Raw genomic sequence first — 358 nt, 5'->3', positions numbered from 1 at the left:
ACAAGATACTGTTTTCTGTTAAATGACAATCAATAAACTTGTTTTCCTTTCTAAACAATGATGTCGTTATGCAGTTGTTTTATGTATTTGCACCTGATTAATCCTGCAGTTGATATGACAGTAATAAAATGTTAAACAGTGCTTAGTATATTTGATACTGTGTAAAGTAAATCTAAATATTCAAATTATGTCGCACTTTGCTTTTTTACCATCTAGGTTTTTTGCATTATTGTTGAATAAATATGAATGCTATAATTATAAGAAAAATTGCTTGTATTTATAGAGATTATATGAATGATGTAAAAAGTAATTTATTTGTTAACAGTATACTGGCTTTGCGTCTGTGGTGTATACAAGA

General features: G+C 27.1%; 1 protein-coding gene across 1 annotated transcript in view; it reads left to right on the top strand.

Annotated features, from left to right (window-relative positions):
- Positions 1-358, top strand: part of LOC119588089 (alpha-catulin-like) — a gene marked incomplete at both ends in the record, with an annotated part of 86,154 nt that overhangs the window by 51,581 nt on the left and 34,215 nt on the right.

This window comes from Penaeus monodon, chromosome 23 (genome assembly GCF_015228065.2).
Source record: "Penaeus monodon isolate SGIC_2016 chromosome 23, NSTDA_Pmon_1, whole genome shotgun sequence".
NCBI classification, from domain to species: Eukaryota; Metazoa; Arthropoda; class Malacostraca; order Decapoda; family Penaeidae; genus Penaeus; species Penaeus monodon.
This window is presented reverse-complemented; position numbering and strand designations above follow the sequence as displayed.